Genomic DNA, 19,830 nt, shown 5'->3' with positions numbered 1-19,830 from the left:
GATGGATTCCAGCGGGACGTGTTGATCATCACATGCCACTTAGCTAATCCTTTCTAGCTGTTCAGACAGACCCCTTGTGTGGACATGCTCGTTTTCTCCCATAGCCTCATACTCCCAGCTTACTAAGGATTTCTAAGGTTTCCTGGTGACCTTGACTCAGTTTGCATCTTCCTCGATTTCTGGAGACGACGAAGTGGGGGCAAGCAGAACAAGAATGACTATTTTGGAAGTGGGAAAGTGAAGGTAAAAACTCATTGGCTGTAGAATGATTGTGTGACTGTCACAGACATAGTTTCTGTCTAAGACACCCCCCAGGCAGAATTAATTGGTCTTTCCTCTGTGCTCCCATAGCATAGGATTTATACCTCTATTATCGCATTGTATTGTAATTATTTGTTTCCATGTTTCTCCCCCCTGCTAGACAGTGAGCTCCTGGAGGGCAGAAATGATGCCTTATTTATCTCTGCAGCTCCCTGCACAGATCCTGGCTCACAAAAGGGCTGTTGGATAAACGAACTAGAAGTGGGAGGGATTCGATTAAATGACCTCCAGGATCTCCTTCAGCTCCAATATTCTGTGACGCAATTTACACATGCACCCGTAGGTACACTCACATACATGTAAAGACACAAACAGCAAAAAGACAAGCACCATCATGTCATAGTCCCCGTGTCAGTGTAAGACCGCTCCTTGGAAAGCGAACAGATGTTATATGATGCCAAGTAACTGGCCTTTTGAAAGTTAAATCTCCAAACCTAAACATCTGAAGTGTTGACAGCCAACGTCACAACTGGTTTGGCTGATTTCCCTCCCCACTGCCTTGACTTTTAAAGCAGCCTCAGCCATACATGTAGGAACAGTGAACGTTCCAGCTCAAAGTGCCTTTCGAGATGCTCTGGTACAAGTCTCTCTGTTTCACAGATGAGACAGTCCAAAGACAGACAGGAGCAGAAATGTCAGTCCCGCATTCTCACCACATGGAGCATGCACATGTAGGGCACATGTTTGCGTGCAGACACCTGCTTGGACCTGCGCACATGACTGATGACATGCATAACTATGATTGTATCCCTAAAACATGTGCCACCAAGACACCAAGGCAACCCCTCCCCCAACTTCCCCCCTAGCAAATGAGGATGGCCCCATATCCGTGGGGGTGCTAATCAGGGAAGGGAGTGCAGGGACCACCAGGGCATAGGCAGTCCTTGATAGAATGTGAAGGAAATGGAGCAGCCTACAGGTTTGCAGCTGTCATTTAACGCGCTCGGCTAGCCCAGCTCCCCTCAGCTCGCCTCTGTCTGCAGAGGGCGAGGAGAGGAGACATTCCGGGCTCATTCCAGCGAGCAGTGTGTACGCTGCAGGAGTGGTATGCAAGTAAGCAGCGCGCTTCCAGCTGCTGCCTTACACTCGGAGGACTGACAGGCAACCCCCTCCCCCCAGACAAAACTCTCTCTACCCACCGCTGGCCTCTCTTCACGTGGGCATGATTAAGGCAACCGGGCTGCTGCAAGCCCTTCTCAAAAAAGAGAGAACTGATGGCTTTTTTCCCACGTAGCCTGCCCACTTTTTCTTAGGGGATCTCCTCTCTCAGACCTACCTCTGACTGGAAGAGAGACTGACCCACTTCACATTCCACCCGCCTCTGGTCGCCCCATTATAGAGTGTTCCTCTAGCTCCCCTGGCTGCTTTGCACTAATCATTGGTGCCTAGTCATTGTTCCCCAGGAGGGTCCTCTCTCCCACCTCCACCCCACTTAGCATGAGCATCCCATCCTTGCCTTTGTAAGCATTTTATAGCTTCCAAAGCACTTTCCCACGTGTGTCTTATTTCACCTTTACCACAGTCAGGAGACTGAAGCTCAGAGAAGATAAGCCAAATGCCCAAAGTCACACAGCTAATACTTGGGGTTGAGGCAGCCACACCCCCGTCTCTGACTACAAAGTGCAGGCTTTGCGCATGCTACCAACCTAATGCCCAGTTGATGTCCCAGCCCCCAAAGAGAGGGAGCCTTCTTTCTGCTGCATTTGAACCCCCAGAGTACCTGAGGTAGGACTGGCTCTGCACATGCTGAGGTCTGGGTAGTCAGACAGATGAACCAGCCAGCAAATTCTGCAAGTTCCAGAAAGGGAGAAGCACCAGACTAATATTGTGGTGTACCACCCAGTCTTTCCAGCAGCCCTCACCCCTCATGTCTTCTCTGCCCTTACTAACTCAGAGCAGTGCCAAGGCCAGAGGGGGATACATCCCTATGGTGGGGACTCCAGCTCTCCTCTCCCCCTCTCCTTTGGGTCTTCAGAGTGTACATAGCTCATGAATAAAGTGAATATTGGAATTAGTAAAACACTAGTCAGAGTATTGTCTAGCTCCTTCTTTGCACTAACGGATGGATTGTGCCAATAGAATGCCCCGAGGCCCCAGCCCTTTCATGTGACTTGTTAGAACTGAGGGCACCTCCCACCATTTTATGAGTTTCAGCTGATTTCCTTTGAGGACAGCCCCCACCTCAATCAGACTCCCTCTTGGTACCTGGGTCCCACCCCAACTGTCCTCAGGGACTGGGCCAGCCCTAGGGCAAGCTGGGGCAGGAAGTGGTTGCAATTACACATGCCCGCCCACCCTGCACTGGCTGCCACTGCCTGAGTAACAGTGCTAGCTGAGTTGGCCTGGGATGCCAGGGTGGGGGATGGAAGAGGGCTCTGCTGGGGGATCCTGGGCTGGAATGGAGCTCCTTTCCTGAAGGAAAGGAATTTCCAAGGCTGCGTGAGGCTGGAAGGTTCAATTGACTGCTAATTACATCAAGGGATGAGAGGAAGGGGCCCTGGGTCTCCATCTCTACCCCAGCAAGGCAGCCACTCTGCACTGTCATTTCTTTTCTTTTCTTTTTCCCCCCAAAATATATTTTATTTATTTATTTATTTATTTATTTATTTATTTATTTTTTTTTTTACAGAGAGGAAGAGAGAGGGATAGAGAGTTAGAAACATCAATGAGAGAGAATCATCGATTAGCTGCCTCTTGCACACCCCTTACTGGGGATGTGCCCACAACCAAGGTGCATGCCCTTGACCGGAATTGAACCTGGGACTTTTCAGTTCACAGGCCGATGCTCTATCCACTGAGCCAAACCGGTTTCGGCTGCACCATCATTTCTTTTTAGAAGCCTGGACACTAGCTAAAAGCAGCTTTCCCCTACTGTGTGGGTTCCCTGCCTGCAACTGCTAGGACAATCTGCCTTGACAGCCCCTACCAGGAGAGGACAGGGTTTGACCCTTTGCTGCTGCAAACCAGTAGAGCACAGTGACTTTATAACCTCCACTGCTCCTTAGTTTCTTGGGCATTCCCATGAGGGTAGGCTCTGGACCAGGCAGAGGGTGTGAATGGTGTAGTCACAACCACGGGCTACACAGAGAGGGATGGGGGAGTTTGAGAATGTTTGCGTGGGATGGCTTCAGAACTCTCTGGGGTAAGCTTTCACTGAAAGCACCTTCGGCTCAGAACATTGGGGCTACATTGGAAGAATGGAGGTAGAACAGGACTCAGTGGAGAGACTGGAGAAATGAAGAAGATATGGGGGGAGGGGATGAGTGACATAGTTAACAAAAAGTTCGAGAAAAAAAGTCCGAGGACCCAGGGGTTACAACAAGGCTTCTCTTTGCCTTCACCAGCATCTTCTCCTGCAAGCCCCAGGGTTTTGGTTTTGTTTGCGTCCTACAAAGCCTGCACTTAGCTTCAGAGCCCCATTTTACATCCTACTATAAAAGCTTCACTTCACCCTCCATTCCTTGTCCATTGATACTGCTCTCCTCCTAGGCCAGGCCTGCCCAATTGGCTGAGGTGAGCTGGGGCTAACTTTGGAGCTGCCCAAAGAGGATGGTCTCACCTCCCCATCCCGCCCATTTAGACAGGAGTCAAAGGCTTTTTGACCTAGCTTGGCGGGGGAAGGAGGAGGGGGAAGCTAGTTATAAGCATCCATTTTCCCTGAAACTGGGAAACTATTGTGGGAAATTTAGGGCTCCACAGACAAAGGAGTGTAACGAGGGAAAGAGAAAAGAAAAGAAAAAAAAGTGCAAAAAGACAAACCCATCGTGCTGTCTGTTGCTAGAGGGCTGGAGGAATTCATATATATATATATATTTGATTTTTTACAGAGAGGAAGAGAGAGGGATAGAGAGAAATATTGATGAGAGAGAAACATTGATCAGCTACCTCCTGCACACCCCCCACTGGGGATGTGCCTGAAACCAAGGTATATGCCCTTGACCGGAATCGAACCTGGGACCCTTGAGTTCGCAGGCCAATGCTCTATCCACTGAGGCAAACCAGTTAGGGCAGGAGGGAATCTTTTTTTAAAAAATATATGTATACGTGTTAATTGATTTCAGAGAGGAAGGGAGAAGGAGCGAGAGATAGAAACATCAATGATGAGAAAGAATCATTGATCGGCTGCCTCCCGCACATCTCCCACTGGGAATTAAACTTGCAACCCAGCAACCTTCAACCTTCTGGTCAACCTTCTGGTCGACGCTCAACCACTGAGTCACACTGGCTGGGCTGGAGTGATTCTTAACCCTGTTTAGTCTTGCTTCATTCAATGAAAGAGATCACAATCAGAAAATTGTCTTTGAATATGAAAAATGATGACAGGACACAGGATCAAATAAAGGAAAGGGGATGGAAGTATTTTTGTAAACTATTAAATTCTATACAGGTGTGAGGGATTACTCATATTACTATGCATTACAAATTTTCATTTTGCTCCCATAGATCTGGTTTACTCCATATTCTCCTTAATAGAGGAACATAACACAGCCAGGTTAGCTCTGGGGTATTTGTGGCCGAGTGAAGCATCGTGTGTGTGTGTGTGTGTGTGTGTGTGTGTGTGTGTGTGTGTGTGAGAGAGAGAGAGAGAGAGAGAGAGAGAGAGAGAGAGCGCAATGGGAAGGAGTGATTGGTTAGAACCCCTTCTCTCAACATTTGTCCCCTGGCAAAAATGAGATATAATGAGCAAGGAGAAACTTAAAGGAGAGAAAACCTAACAAATCCCATGGTCAGAGACATCTAGGAGACAAGTCTTGTTTTCTCTGTACCCTCAATACCCAGAACAAGCCAGGTGGCGGGGAGCTCGATCTCCTGATATCTGCCAAAATGAGGGAGGGGCACTCCAACACTTCTGTCTCCACTGCTGCCACCACAGTGCAGATGAGTCTCAGCTCCTTACAGCTGCAGGAGTCACATTCTACCAGCCCAGTCTCCCAAGTGCTGCTATGTCCCTGCAAGTCTGTGGCAGCAAGTCACTATGTCTCTGCCATAGTAAGAGGCCTGGTGCTCAGAGGCCCAGCACACAGCCAAGCCACTCACAGCACACAAGTCACTGCTCTTTGATTCTTCACAAGGCCCTCCAGGCTATAGTAAAGCCTCAGGACCTGTCTGAACACCAATCAACAAACAAATGGGGTCACGGATAGGGAAGCACTTGGTGACCCGCAAAGCCCCATACAAATGTAAGGGATTATTGCATTGTATTGCAAAAAGAGATTCAGATTCTTAGAGGGTTGTGGTTATTTGGATTTTGGCAAACAGGAGTTGACTGTGTTATAAGATGAGCATGTGTGGAAAGTGTCTGCACGTGTGTGTTCAGTGATAAGACCCATAGATAGAAACCTACCTGGCCAAATGGCACAAAGACTCATTTAGACTATGCAAAACCAATATTGGTAAGTTAGCAATAAGTCCCTGGCCCTTTTTCAATATGATTTTTATAGAGGTGCTCTCATCAGTCTCCCCACAACACTATGCCACTCTTATGTCCCTCAGACTTGAGTTCAGTGGAATAAAGCACACAGTGAGCTTGGAGGAGTCTACTTTTGAGACTTTCAGGCTCTGAGAACTTTTCCTGGGAGAAGATTTCAGGCACAGAAAACATGGTCTGTGTAGGTCCTGGCAGGGCACTCCAGACCCATGCCAACTTCCCTCCATTTTCTGTCCCCACAGAGCAGTTCCACATGCCTCCATAATGAACCCTAGAACAAGAGGGCTCCCTTTAAGTTAGTCATTCAATTGACAAGCATGTTTCAAATGCTTTCCCACTGGTGCTGGTGCCAGGCCTTCAGCTAGGCCCTGGGGCTATAAAAATGAAGATCCCTTCATCGCTTACCATTCATTTCTCACCTCTAAAGCAACATGTTTTGTGGCATCTCTTCCCCTTCAAGGCTTTTCTTGATGCTCATTTTATTCTGCTAAGTGAAGCCAGTGCCAATGCTTTTGGATCCAGCATGGTTGTTTGGTCTCTGACTAGGCAGCAAGGGACAGTGCTCAGTATCAAATGGCGCTTTTGGAATTCAAGGAGAAATCAAGATGGTGGCATAGGTAAACATCTGAACTTGCTGCCTCACACAACAACTTCAAAACTACAACTAAAAGACAAAACGGACATCATCCAGAACCACAGGAAGGCTGGCTAAGTGGAAATTCTACAACTAGAAGGGAAGAGAAAAGCACACTGAGACTCAGGGAGCTATAGAAGTAAAGTGCAGAGGTACAGAGGCACATGAGCAGAGAGGGCTGGCAACTAAGTACGTGGCTGGATTTTTCAATCCACAGGGAGACAGAAACTCCCAACTGCTCTGAACTCCAGTTCTGGGCAAGACTCTGGGGACCCAGACTCATACGGGGAGAAACTGGACTGTCTGGCAGCAGGCAGAACTTGAGGACGGCTTTCTCTCATAGGTGCTTGCAGAGATTACCAAGGGACACTGAGACATGGGGGCCTCTTAGGGCAGGGCTGACGGGAAGCCATTGCTGTTTGCTCCACCCTGAGACTCTGCCCCATCCAAGCTGTGTGTATATAAATGGCCTGGTCCTTTGAAATCTAAAATTACCTAACAAACTGCAGCTGAGTCAGAGAGACCCAGAACATCCAAAAGAAAGCCCAAGGCCCCACAGCAGCTTGCATTGCTTCAGAGATGGGCCTCATCTGGTTATCTCCAAACCCCAAACAAAGAAGAGGAATCTGCAGATCTCTCTGTAGCTCCTGCTGAGTGGCCTCAGGAAGAGACTAAATTAGCACCTCCTTGGAGATCCAAGAACCAGTGTACCCAGGGGTCAGAGTAGGACCATCCAGATTACAACTCCTCAGATCCATAAGGGACACACTCAGGGGGCAGACTCAGTGAGAACCAAAGCCCCACTGAAGCAAGTTTTGCCTCATAAGGGGCACAGAAGTTCTCCCATTGTAGACACAGCTGATCCTCACAGCCAATTGGCCTGGAGGTCAGTTCCTCCCAGTGATACCAACAACAATCAAGGCTTAACTACAACAAGATTGCACACACAGCCCACAAAGGTGTGCACCAAGAGTATCCACCTCAGGTAACTGGGGAGGCTGAGCCACTGGGCCCTATAGGACACCTAGCACAAAAGCCACTCTATCAATTCAGGGAAGCAGCCAAAATGTGGAGTCAAATAAACAGGTCACAAATGAAAGAAATGGAGGAAAGCAAATAACTAGATATGGAGTTCAAAACCACAGTTATAAGGTTTTTCAAGAATTTTCTTGAAAAGGCCAATAAATTTAGTGACATCCTTGAGTAAATGAAAAAGGACCAACTAGAAATTAAGCACACACTGACTGAAATAAAAATAATATACAGGGATCCAACAGCAGACTAGAGGATCACAAGAATCAAGTCAAAGATATGAAATACAAAGAAGCAAAAACCACCCAACTGGAAAAGAAAAAAAATTATCCAAAAATATGAAGATAGTATAAGGTGCCTCTGGGACAACCTCAAGCATACCAACATCCGAATTATGGGGTTTCCAGAAGAAGAGAGATGGTTAGATACTGAAAACCTATTTGTAGGAATAATGTTAGAAAACTTCCCCACCTGGTGAAAGAAATAGACTTACAAGTCCAGGAAGCTCACAGAATCACAAACAAAAGGAATCCAAGGAGGACCACACCAAGACACATCATAATTAAAATGCCAGAGCAAAAGACAAAGAGAGAATCTTAGGATCTGCAAGAGAAAAACAGCTAGTTACCTACAAGGGAGCACCCATACAACTGTTAGCTGATTTCTTAACAGAAACTATGCATGCCAGATGGGAGTGGCTAGAAATATTCAAAGTGATGAATAGCAAGAACCTGCAACCAAGATTACTCTACCCAGAAAAGCTATCATTCAGAATTGAAGGTCAGATAAAGAGCAGATAAGAAAAAGCTAAAGGAGTTCATCACCACCAAACCAGTATTATGGTGAAAGGTATTCTTTAAGAAGAGGAAGAAGAAAAAAGTAAAGATAAAAATTATGAACAACAAATACATATCTATCAGCAAGTGAATCTAAAAATCAAGTGAATAAAAAATCTGATGAACAGAATAAACTGGTGAATAATAGAATCAGGGGCATACATAGATTGACAATTCTCAGGCAGAAAGGGGTATTAAGGGTGAGGGAAGAGACTGGACAAAAATCGTACACCTATGGATGGGGACAGTGGTGGGAGTAAGAGCAGAGAATGGGGTGGGCTGGGAACCAAGTAGAGGGGAGCTATGGGCGGGGGGGGGGGGGAGAGGAATAATTATAATAATCTGAACAATCAAGATTTATTTTTATAAAATGGGGCTTTTGGGCATGTGGATCAGGTATCACAAACCTCCAGAGGAGGTTCAAGCGAGCCTGATTCTTTGTGTGTCCACACTCTTGAAAAGTCAGGAGAAAAATCATGTGATCAGGGTTGTGTTGGAACAGCATTCTCATCTCAGGTTCTATCAGAGCATACCCTTGGGTTTGGAAGGCCAGTTTAAGGGCTATCTTATTGGTGGTCCCCAGTACATGACTATGTGCATTCTTTTTTGAAAATATATTTTTATTGATTTCAGAGAGGAAAGGAGAGGAAGAGAGAGATAGAAATATCAATGATGAGAGAAACTCATTGATAGGCTGCCCCCTATACACACCCTACTGGGGATAGAGCTCACAACCCAGGCATGTGCCCTTATCTGGAATTGAATCCAGGACCTTTCAGTCTGCAGGCTGATGCTCTATCTACTGAGCCAAACCAGCTAGGGCAGGTATGTGCATTCTCGATAGAGAAACTCTAGTTAGTTAATTAGAACATTCAGGTAGAATGACTTTCTGGATTTTGGAATTTTCTAATTTATTGAAGGTTCACCTCCAACTCCTTTCTTGTTTGGCTGCTTGGTGTGGAAAATCTAACACTCATGAACCCACTTTCTAGATGGCCAATAGAGTCTATGGAACAACTTGGTGGTATATGTTGGCTGGGTGTCTTGCAATGATTTGCAATCAATGGATCCCAAACTGAGGTTCTTGAACTCATAAAAGACTGGGAGATGGTCTATGAATTACATCTGTTATTTCATAAAGTCTAGTTAAATGTGCCTGCATGAGACTGCTGTGGTTAACTATAACATCAAATGTTTTTGGCTTTGGCTAGAATTAAATGACCTCCATGTGGCTGTCTGAGGCTGATTGGAAGCACTGGTATAGTTTTATATGTATCTGATACATTTTTAAAATTTTATTTATTTCCCTGGATGGTGTTCCTCAGTGGTTGAGTGTTGGCTCTTGCACCGAAGAGTCAATGGGCTGGATTCCTGGTCAAGGGCACAGACCTGGGTTGTAGGTTTAATCCCTGACCCTAGTTGGGGCATATGTGGGAGGTAACCAATTCTCTCTCTCTGTCTCTCTCAATCAATGGGGAAAAGTATCCTCAGGGGAGGATTAACAAAAAAAAAATCTCTATATATAAAAGCCTAAGGGACCAGATGACCGGAAGGTAGCTATGACGTGCACTGACCATCAGGGGGCAGATGTTCAATGCAGGAGCTGCCCCCTGGTGGTCAGTGTGCTCCCATAGCAGGAGCGCTGCTCATTTGACAGATGGGTGCCAGATGCTGGGCTCATGGCTGCCGAGTGCAGCTGCTCTACCGTGGACACTCCCCCTGCATGCCTGATGGGGTATCAGCAGGCACAGTGTGGCTAGGATGTGCAGGAGTGGCGCCCAGCCCAGGCTCAGGCTCCTTCCAGCCACCTGCTGCTTTTCACACTACTTCATGCTATGAGGGATCAGAGTGGACAGAGGGCTAGAGCCCAACAAGCTGACAGGTAAGACCAGGCTGTCATGGAGGTCCACAGATCCCTGCAGGCCAGGCAGAGGGACCCCACTGATGCACAAATCTGTGCATTGGGCCTCTAGTAATAAAAATAAATGAATATGTTATTTATTGATTTTAGAGGGAAGGAGGAAGGAAGGGAGGGATATATTGACTTGTTGTTTCACTTATTTATGCATTTATTGGTTGCTTCTTGTATGTGCCCTGACTGGAGATCAAACCTGCAACCTTGGCATATCAGGATGATACTCTAACATACTTAACTACCTGGCCAGGGCCCATATCTGATATATTTTTAAATAGCAAATTATTACTTGCAAATATATCCTCTTTAAGGAAGATAAGTATTTTGAACACAGAGAGTTAAGAACGTGGATTCTAGAACCAGACTGCTTGGATTCAGATACTGACTTAAAAACTTCCCTGCCAGGAATGGGTAAACAAAATGTGGTACACCTATACGATGGACTATTATCTTTTAAAATATATTTTTATTTATTTCAGAGAGAAAGGGAGAGGTAGAGAGAGATAGAAACATCAATGGTGAGAAAGAACACCAATTAGCTGCTTCCTGCACACCCTCCACCCAGGATCAAGCCCACACCTAGGCATGTGCCCTTGACCGGAATTGAACCTAGGACCCGTCAGTTCACAGGCCAATGCTTCATCCACTGAGCCAAACCAGCTAGAGCTGGAATATTATTCAGCCATAAAAAGGAATGAAGCGCTGATACGTGCTACAATGCAGATGAACTTTGACAATATCATGCTAAGTGAAAGAAGCCAGAAAGAAAAGGCTTCATATCATATCATATCATATCATATCATATCATTTCATATATCATATCAATATTATATTAAATGAAGTATCTGGAATAAGTAAATCCATAGAAACAGAAAGCAGATAGGTGGTTACCAGAGTCTGGAGGAGACGGGAGAAAAGTGAAGCAACTGCTTAACAGGTATAAAGTTTCATTTTAGGATAATGAAAATGTTTTGGAACTAAGTAGGGGTGGTAACTGCACAATGTTGTGAATGTATTAAATTTCACTGAATTATCCAAAATGGTTAATTTTATGTTATGGGAATTTGACCTCAATTAAAAAAAAAACAACTTACTAGCTGGGCAACTTTGGACAATTCACTGAACCTCTCTCTACCTCAATGTCTTTATCTATAAAATGGGAAAATGCTAACATTTACCTTATGGGGTTGTTATGAGGTTTAAATGGATTACTATTTGTAAAATCCTTAGGACAATGTCTGGCACATACTAAATGACATATAACTGTGTGATAAATGGAGTTCATGCCCGGCTAGTGTGGCTTAGTGGTTGAGCATCTATCTATGAACCAGGAGGTCAATGGTTTGATTTCTGGTCAGGGTACGAGCCTGGGTTGCAGGCTTGATCCCCAGTGTGTGGTGTTCAGGCAATCAGTGATTCTCTCTCATCATTGATGTTTCTATCTCTCTCCTCCTCTCCCTTACTCTCTGAAATGAATAAAAATTTAAATAAATAAATAAATGAGGTCCTTGAGGGGAAATAAACATTAAAGCCCTTGGTAGTGAACAGTTTGGGAATCTCTGATGAAGGTGAAAAAGTGCTCAGTATCGCTGAAACTGGTTTGGCTCAGTGGATAGAGCGTTGGCCTGCGGACTAAAAGGTCCCAGGTTCGATTCCAGTCAAGGGCATGTACCTTGGTTGCGGGCACATCCCCAGTAGGGGAGGTGTGCAAGAGGCAGCTGATCGATGATTCTCTCTCATCGATGTTTCTAACTCTCTCTCCTCTCTGTAAAAAAATCAATTATATATATATATATATATATATATATATATATATATATATATATATATATATATATTTTTTTTTTTTTTTAAGTGTTCAGTATCTTTCAAGGTGGAGTCCCCTCTTGTTGCCAATTCCTAGTAGAGATTGCTAGAAATTCAGAGTATGAGGTACCACCCCAGACCTATTCAATAAGACCCTGGGTGGGAGTGTGCCTTGGCATCTGACTTTTAACAAGCTTCCTCCAATTATTCTTCTGTATATTGAGGTTTGAAAAATGTTGGTGTGAGAGTACGTGTACTGAACGCAGAACACTGGCTTCCTGGATTAAAAAAAAAAAAAATCTACATCTTAGTTTTCACCTTGTTTTTTAATCATCTTGTAACTTTTTCCCTGAAACGGGACAGTTATTCCTCTGGAGCCCCTTACAGTTTAACGAGCAAGAACACACACACCAGGATGCATATAAACTCGCATGACTGAAATAAGAATGGTATCTTCACTGAGTTATCTATAGCAGCAAAACTATGTGCTTACTCTATTCTGTTCATGTCGGAAGTGCTATGTTGGGCTGCGTGGAGGACACAGTAAAACATGACCCTTGCCTCTAGATACAAATTCTAAGAGACAAGATGGCTATTGAAAAGGCTAGTTGATTTGAGAAGTGTGGTGTGCCGGGGGAGTGGAGGGTTGGGAGACAGCAAGTTGGGCAGGACGTGAGGGGCCCCAGTTTCCCATTGAATGCCTAGTGTCAATCAGTCCCAAAGTATTCAAGCAGTGCGTGCTGCTCAAAAGCAGCCAGGCAGTGTGGTGGATGCCCCCTTCTATGTTAAGGAGGCAGCCCTCAGATGGGGAAGTAGAGTTAAGGCACAGAGCACAGAAAAGCACTAAGTGCTAAGTTGTGTGCAGTACTTACCCACAGGGCCAAGGATTCACGGGCAAAAGCGTTCTGTGAAATCTCCATGGAGGTGAGGCTTGAAGGACTTGGCCAGGTGGAGGAGAGCTAAAGTGCAGGCACATGGATAGGAGCGAGAATGGTATGCGTGCGTCCTGTGCCAACATCTCTACGCCTACACACAATCATTACCACAGCCATAGGAACACAGCAGCTCCAGGGACTGGAGTCAGGTGAGCACCCCCTTGCCAAAAATATCTCCCTGTTTCTTGATATTATGCCTGTGACTTTTATTTCCGGACTTGAATTAAGCAGGTGCTCCCAAGTTCTGAACTCTTTAAAAAGTTCTCACGTTAAAACAAAATCAAACTGCTATGGGGCATCTACTGGGTGTCAGGCACTGTTTGAAGAGCTTAACGTACAAGAACTCATTTGATCCTTTATTTTGAATTTTATTTTTGTTTAACTCATTTTTATTTTTTAATAATAGTTGACATACATGATTATATTAGTTTCAGGTGTACACCCCAGTGATTAGACATTACATAACTTCCTAAGTGATCATCCTGATAAATCTCGCACCCATCTGGCACCATGCATAGTTATTAGAATATTGTTGACTATATTCCCCATGCTGTGCTTTACATCCCAATGATCATCCATTTGATCCTTATAACATTTTCAGGAGGGGTTTAGCTGCCATTTTATAAATGAGGAAACTGAGGCTTGCAGAGAAGTTAAGTGTCCAAGGTGATATCTCTAGGAAGTGGTGGAGCCAGGATTCAAACCACCATGTGTGTGTAAATTCAGAGACTGTGTGTTTAACCACTAAATGGGAGGGAAAAGGCAAAAAGAGACCAAGATGTAAACTGAGTCTTTAAATGGCAAGAAGGGAAGCCAGGTATCAGTCTCAGCTTCCCCACTATAAAATAAGGGGGTTGGATTAGATCATCCATGCATTCATTCACTTAACAAACATGTGCAGAGGTCCAGGGTGGGGGGCGCTGGGGGAGAGGAAGGAGACTGTGAGAGACAGATGAGAAAGATTGGATCCCTGCCATACAAGGAAGTTAAAATCTAGTTGGGGAGACAGGCAGAGCATAGAAGTGCTAAATAAAGGACCAAGTTCAGTACTGTGGGGGTACCCTGTGGGGAGGAAGTGGGGATCAGGGAAGATAGCATGAAAGAACTGGCTGGAGTAATGATTGAGTGGGATTTCAACAAGCTGAGAAGGACATAGAAAAAGCTGAGGGTGCAATCAAGAAAGCCTCTGCTGGCCAGAGGGCTGGTTGGTTGATAACAGAGGACTTGTGAGGGACATGGGATGAAAGGAGACTGCAACCCAATCAGGGAGGGCCCTGAAAACTAGGTGAAAGCTTATGGACTTGATTTTGTCAGTGAGTAGTCAACGCCAGCTTTTTTTTTTTTTAATATTTTTTATTGATTTTTTACAGAGAAGAAGAGAGAGGGACAGAGAGTTAGAAACATCGATGAGAGAGAAACATCGATCAGCTGCCTCCTGCACACCCCCCACCGGGGATGTGCCCGCAACCAAGGCACATGCCCTTGACCGGAATCGAACCCAGGACCCTTCAGTCCGAAGGCTGATGCTCTATCCACTGAGCCAAACCGGTTTCGGCTCAATGCCAGCTTTTGTTGTTGTTTGTTTGTTAATCCTCACCCGAGGATATTTTTCAATTGCTTTTTAGAAAGAGAGGAAGAGAGAGAAAGACAGAGAGAAACATCATGTGAGAGAAACTCATTGGTTGCTTCCTGCATGCGCCCTGACCAGGGCCTGTGCCCCAGGGAGAAGCCTGCAACCTAGGTACGTGCCCTTGACTGGAATCAAACCCAGACCCTTTAGTCCACAGGCAGATGCTCTTTCACTGAGTCAAACCTACTAGGGCCACTGCCAGTTTTTCAGGAGGGCTTGAAAAATTTTTCTTATAGTCCTCTCTACCTCTACTACTGTCTGCTTGATTCAGAACCTTGTTAAGTGTCTAGGAGTTTTAGCGAAGGTGTGGTTAATCTGGAGAGCTTCTGGGATGATTTTAGCTCCCTTCCTCAATTCCCCCTCCCCTTGGCTATAAAATCTAGAAAGATTGTTGGTTGTTTACAGAGTTAAGTTTAACCAGACATACTGTCTCCCCATCTAGACCTGGGGCTCTGAGAGGGCAGAGACCAGGCCTCCCTCAGCATGCCTCTCCAGCAGCCACCTGCTGCACTAGGGATTGTGCATTTGAAATTTACAAAAAGTGAGTAGAGGCACCAAATTCTTCCCTTCATCTTCTCTCAGGGCATAAAGTGAAACATTAGAGAACACTTAGTGTCTCTAACTCATTGTCAGCTTTTTTTTTTTTTAATATATTTTATTGATTTTGTACAGAGAGGAAGGGAGAGAGATAGAGAGTTAGAAACATCGATGAGAGAGAGTCATCAATCAGCTGCCTCTTGCACACCCCCTACTGGGGATATTCCCGCAACCAAGGTACATGCCCTTGACCGGAATCGAACCTGGGACCCTTCAGTCCCCAAGCCAACGCTCTATCCATTGAGCCAAACCAGTCTTGGCTCATTGTCAGCTTTGATGACCGAGTACCAGCTTCACTCCTTCCCTGAGTACCAGCTTCACTTCTCTCCCCCTCTCTCCCCTGATTCCCTTTCAACTGGGGTGACTTAGAATGAACCCTTTGGCAGTCCTGAGATCCAAACCTGACTTCATCTTCAGCTGATTGGGGTGCAGGAGATGAAGGGACAGCCAGAAGCTTCAAATTTGCTACATTCTGACACTCTAAAAATTTAAGTCACTGGAATATTGTTGCTGTCCTGGGTTGGGTTATCAGATAGAGAACTGAGGCAATTATCCAATAAATTTAATCAGAGGTTGGTTTGGGGCCTAAATTACACTGGGACCCTCCAAATGCCATTTTACTTGGTAAGCTTTGGGAGGGCAGGACCCAGACAGGTGTCACCCTTAGGTATCTGAGCTGTGCCTAGGGAATCTACACTAATGACAATAAATTGTGCACGAGCCCAGTAGTTTAGCGTGTACAAAATTATTTCCCTTTCATTATCTCATTTAACACTCAATGGTGTCCCTGTGAGGAAGGTAGGACAAGTGCAGTGATTTCCATATTTTAGAGTGTGTGTGTGTGTGTGTGGGAAAGACCCAAAACACCTAGCATCAGGCTGGTACTACTCAATTAGGGCTTGGCTGAGGTCCCACTGCTAGTTATACATAAGATAGGACTAGAATCTGGTTCTTAGAACTCCCCAAACAATCTTCTCCATTATACCAATCTTAAGGTGACCAGACATCCCGCTTTTGGCGGGGCAGTCCCGATTTTTAACAATTTGTCCTGCGTCCCATGGTGTTTAAAAAAAAAAGTCCCGATTTTTGGAAAGAATAATTGGGACTTTTTTAAAATGCCGTGGGGCATGGGATAAATTGTTAAAAATTGGGACTGTCCCGCCAAAAGCGGGACGTCTAGTCACCTTAACCAAGCTCCCTCTCCAAGAGTCCAGGCCCAGGCCAGTAGCTGTTACTGATGAGGAAAAACTGCCTGCAAAGGGATATTTTGGCAATAAATGGAGGTGCCATACCACATTGAAAAGAACTATGGATGTGGAGTGAGGACTCCTGTGGTTGAGTCCTAGCTCGAGAGATCACTAGCCACGTGTCCATGAGCAAACCACTCACAGACATTCATAGACTCAGTTTCCTCAATTACAAAATTGAGAGTTGTAGTGAGAAACAAATGAAACAATACAAGTGAAAGGGCTTTGTAAACACTCTGATGGTGTACAAAGGTAAGATATTATTACGTTGATTCCGCTGTGGTTCTAGCCTCAAATAAAATAATCATTAATATCTACATTCTCTACAAGCTTTCCCCACCCTGCTCCTTGGTTTCCCATCGTCTCCTGTAGGGCAGGAAGGGTGGCCCCCAACAGGAAAGGGCTCAGAGAAGCTAGAGCTTCAGTCAGGAAACAACCATCTTGCCCCAACCTTCATTTCACCAGATGAATGATGCAGCCAAATGGTAGGACAGATGCGTGGGAACAAAGGGCTTCAGGATCCATTTCAGCCTCAAAACAAGGAGCAAAGTAGCCCTTAGGCCCTAAGGGCCTTCAGCAGAAATTTAGTACTTACCAGGTTAATTAAAATTAGTGGAGACAACCTTACCCAAATCAAAGCAGAACTGGTGGGGCCTGCATTCTCAGGCTCAATAGAGGTGATTTCCAGCCCCTACCCACACATAATAATGCATTTTTTGTTGATTAGCTTAAACAAATCACTTCCAAAACTTCACTTTTTCTTAGTGCTCCTTAAGGCCACAAACTTTTTAAGGGGTGTGTGTGGGGTGCGCGGCAAGGTGAGAGTTGTCAAGTAAAACAGATGTTCCAAGCTCAATAAAATGACAAGCGTTATGTCCCCATTGCTGGCAAAAGATTTGAGGTTGGTGAGGACAGCAAGTGGGCCTCAGACTGCAGCAAAGCCACTGCAGCCTTAGTGGCTTGCCATCCTCTGCACTACTCTCTCACACACACATCCTTTACTAGTAAACCAGGTGAGGGAGACATACCAGGCAAGTCTCAACTGCCATCTCGAGAAAGTCCTTCCAAAGGAGAGAAGATACCCTATAGCTTAGAGGTGAATCTTTGGGCCTATGACAAAGAAGTGGGGGCAGGGAGGAGGAGGAGGAAGACATTAATCCAGCAGGGTTTCCTTCTAGTCCAAATGACCTTCTGGCTTCCTTCGTATAGATAAGTATATAATAAATTATATCAATATATGTGCACATAAAGATTTTTTTTTTCAAATTCCTGCTATTCATTTCACATTCCGTTTACAAAGCCCTGAACCCTCCTGGAACTGCGGGGCACCTCCCCTAATACCCTGTGGGCTGAGGCGCTGCCTTTGAAGTCCCCTAGCCTGGCTCAGGGTTGGAGCTGCTAAGAAACACCCTAAGAGTGAAAGGAAGTTTGCCGGCAGCTTCGGCACCTTAGCAAGCTGCTCTCCTCGGAGCTATCAGAGTTCCACTGTGGACCACAGGCTTCTCAGCCCTTCAGTCCTGGGGATGGTCTGGGATGTAAACATGTACGAGGATTTATTCCTCCGGCCAGACTCGGAGTCGTTAGGGTAAAGGGTAAGGGTCAAGGGGCTGGGTTTGATGACTGAGGAGCCTGGGAAGAACGGGCAGAAGCCCAGTCCTCTTGGAGCCAGGTTTTCAACCCCAAGTCCTGCAGGCATCCCCCTTTACAGACCTTTCCTCCTCCTCCTTCTTCCTCCCTGGGGCCTCTCACTCCCGCCCCCGCTCCCGAGATGCCTCCACGCCCAGGCCAGGGGCTGCCTTTGGAGGGCGACCTAGGGGGTTTGCAGCCCCGGAGGTTGCCACGAAGGGTGGGCCGCCCCAGAGACGAGAGGCGAGGCAGCAAGCCCCGGCATTTTTCTTCCCCAGCACCTGTCCCACTTCGGCGCGGGGGCTGGGGCTGCTCCCGCGAGCTGCCTCGGTGCCCGAGCGCTGGAGCCGTGCACCGAGGTCGCCGGGGTTAGGGAAGTGGGGGGCCGGGAGAGGGGCGGGGCGTCCGGCGAGGGCGTCCCCCCCCCCCCACGCATGCAAGACCCTAAGCTCCCCCCCGGCTACACTGAATCTCAAGGGAGAGAGAATCGCACATAAAGCACTAGCAAAAACGCTCGATCTCCGACCGGAGCGGCGTTGCTCGCGCCCCCCCCCCCCCTTCCTGGAGCCGGGGGCTGGCAGGGGAAGGTGGCTCTGTTCTTCCCCCGTGGCCAGTGCGGGGTCTGCGGCTGCCTGGCGAGGTTCCGGCTTCCCCGGGGCTGGCAGGGGGAGCCCCGAGAACTGCAGGCCCGCCCCCCCCTTCCTCCTCCTCCTCCTTCCCCTCCTCCCCCACGTGTCCTCCCTGAGCCCAGCGGCCTGATCCCAGCACCCTCGCCCCACCTCCCTCCTCCTCCCGCGTCGCCCGCTTCCCCGGCGGCGTGGAGAAGAGCAAAGTTGCGACAGCGGTTGGGGGCTCTGTCCAGGTAAAGGGGGTGCGGTGGGGGGTGGGGGGACGGTGCGGCCCTGCGGCGGGGGCGGAGGGAAGATAAAGAAACTTGCTTTCCGCGGCCCCCACCCTGCGCGGGTTCGGATCTTGCGTGGACCGAGCCCTCGTGGCGAGACGCGGCAACGGCGCCCGGACCCGGACCGCCCGCCTGGGCCAGATCGGCGGTTGCAGGCAGCGGGCCAGGCCAGCACCCAGGCAAGGGCGGGGTGGGTGACGGTACACCGGACCGAACGGGGGGACTCCGGTGGCCTGGGCGCGGGCCGAATCCGGACCGGGCCGAGTTGGGTGGCGAAGTAGGACGTGGATTCGGGGGCGGGGCGCCGCGGGAGGGGGAAACCAGGCCCGGCCGGACCGGCCTGGGCGTGGGGGTGGGGGGCGAGTTCGGGGCACTTGCTGGGCTCGGGACCGAGCCGTAGGGCGGGGCGGTGCTAAGGGCTGGGCCGGACCCGTGGGGAGAGGGCGAGGGGAGGGGGAGCCGGGGGTGGAGTAGGGGCGTGGAGTTGGGAGCGGGGTCTGGCCTCTGCCGGGGGCGAAGGTAGATCCGCGGGGCCGCCAGCGGAGGGAGGGAGGCCCGCGGCAGCGCAGCGGCGGGGAAGGCCGGCTTCCGCGGAGTTTGTGCCTGGGCTTCTCGGGCTCCCGCCTCCTCAGGCGCACAAATGGGGCGAGGGGACCGACTGGTAAGCAACCGCGAGCGTTAGACGGGGTTCAGCGGCAATTCGGGGAAAATCGAGGAAAAGACACCGTCTGCAGTTATGCCAAACCTCCCACCCACTTCTTAGCATCTGGATTCTGCTCTCAGGGGACCGCATACCCTCCTCGACCCAACCCTCTGACTCTCCCCCCCCCTTCCTTGGCCATCTGACCTCTTAGGGGTATGTGTTTGGGGGTGAACGGTGGCGGGGGGGGGGGGGGGGGAGTGTACTTTCCCTCCCGCCAAG

General features: G+C 47.7%; 1 protein-coding gene across 7 annotated transcripts in view; it reads left to right on the top strand.

Moving 5' to 3' along the window:
- Positions 1-18,762: 18,762 nt before the first annotated feature.
- BCORL1 (BCL6 corepressor like 1) overlaps positions 18,763-19,830 on the top strand; it is a 69,664-nt gene continuing 68,596 nt past the window's right edge. For 3 of the 7 annotated variants that reach the window (XM_084870702.1, XM_084870693.1, XM_084870692.1), the window contains exon 1: positions 19,427-19,569. The gene's annotated coding sequence lies outside the window, so the exon portion shown is untranslated. Of the gene's footprint in view, positions 18,870-19,140; positions 19,186-19,426; positions 19,570-19,830 lie in introns of those variants that run through there. The other 4 variants (XM_084870698.1, XM_084870695.1, XM_084870697.1 and 1 more) reach the window with 3 other exon arrangements.

This window comes from Pipistrellus hanaki (genome assembly GCF_964339955.1).
Source record: "Pipistrellus hanaki genome assembly, chromosome: X".
Taxonomy (NCBI): Eukaryota; Metazoa; Chordata; class Mammalia; order Chiroptera; family Vespertilionidae; genus Pipistrellus; species Pipistrellus hanaki.
Note: the sequence above shows the minus strand (reverse complement) of the source record. Positions and strands in the feature narration are given on the sequence as shown.